This window comes from Octodon degus, unplaced genomic scaffold (assembly GCF_000260255.1).
Source record: "Octodon degus isolate 3935 unplaced genomic scaffold, OctDeg1.0 scaffold00027, whole genome shotgun sequence".
Lineage (NCBI taxonomy): Eukaryota > Metazoa > Chordata > Mammalia > Rodentia > Octodontidae > Octodon > Octodon degus.
This window is the reverse complement of record NW_004524603.1, coordinates 16,369,980-16,371,538: the sequence shown is the minus strand read 5'-3', so window position 1 is coordinate 16,371,538 and position 1,559 is coordinate 16,369,980.

Genomic DNA, 1,559 nt, shown 5'->3' with positions numbered 1-1,559 from the left:
TCTAATACCAAATTGTTCCTCTAGTGTGAGAAACAGAAAGTGTAAACAAGGACCAAAGTGTATAATAGATATTGTGAAATAGGAAGAAATGTTCAGTTGGAGGGCGGAGGGGACAAGAAAATAAAGAATAGAAGAAAAAATGGGAGCGAAGCTTTTGTATATAAGGAGGGCAGAGAATGAGGAGAAGGGGAATGGTGTGAGGAACCACTCAGACTGCTTCAAAGTTCAGGGGGCTCTAAGGACATCTGAGGACACGAGCCTGTTGTCTAGCACAGGTGCCCAGTGGGATACATTTTGTGACCATGACTGAGCACAGGTAAACATGCACGTGCTGGTTGTGGTACTAGGTAAGAATGCAAATGCAAGACAACTACTTGTGCGAGAACTACACAGTAAAGTCGCAAAGGCTCTTTCTCTGGCTCTTGTGCTCTGCTCTGCGCCATGCTACTTGCTGTTGTTCATGGTGTGTTACACACATCACGTGTTCTTTGCACTTGGGACTGCACTCTCAAAAAATCTCCCTTGCTCCCGCTGGCCCCTGCCAGCAGGCCAACAGGGGTGATGAAGAGAGGGGAAGGGAATGGGAAAAAAATAAGGAAGATACATCATGTACAGCTACAAATTGTATATGATGAATGTTATCATTATGGATATCCAGAACGTACCAATAAAACCCCCACTACAAAATAAAATGAATAAATGAATTTTATTTCATTTTTATAAATGAAATAAAATAAGTGCCCAGGCTGGGCTGGAACTTTTGATTCTCCTGCCTCAGTCTCCCAAGGTGCTGGGATTACTATTATAGCAGAAATCCCCTCTGCATCCCCAGCCAGCACACTTCAGTTCCCCGGTGATGGTTCCTATTGAAGTTGTGCTTGCTTCTGTTTTTTGTTTTTTTTTTTTAAATGGCTGGTCATGAGCCAGGGATGTAGCTCAGTGGCATAGTGCCTGCCTGGCAAGTATGAGGTCCCAAGTTCGATTCCCAGCACCAAAAAAAAAAAAAGAAAGAAAAAGAAAGGCTGGTCTCTGAGATACATAGCTGGTCACTATGAGCACTCTACTTCTGCACCTCCCCTTTGTAACTCCATAAAAACGACCCTCCCTGGGCCTTCAGGGCCTGACAACTGATTCCCTGACACTGCCCATCTGATGTTAAAGAAATCTGCCTCCAAATCCTGGGAGCTGTTTCAGCGTTTCTGTTTGGTATTGCACTACACCTAGCTAGTCACAGCTTCTTTTCAAATTAAAAAGCTATTGCTTAGGGGATCAGAGATATAGCTCAGTCGCACAAATGCCTATTTGTTTTTTATTTATTTATGTGGGGGGGGGAGCAGCTCAGTCCACCAGGGGGGGGGGCTGGCTGGCATGTGGTGCTGGGGGATTGAACCACCGTCCCTGTGCTTTGCTAAGCTTGTTCTAAGTAGGTGCTTTAGACCCACTGAGCCATCTCACCAGCTTGAACAAACACCTATTGGGCAAGTACAAGGTCTTGAGTTCAATATCCAGTACCATATGTCCCCAAAGATGTCCTCCTTCTAACTCCTAGCATTAGGCTC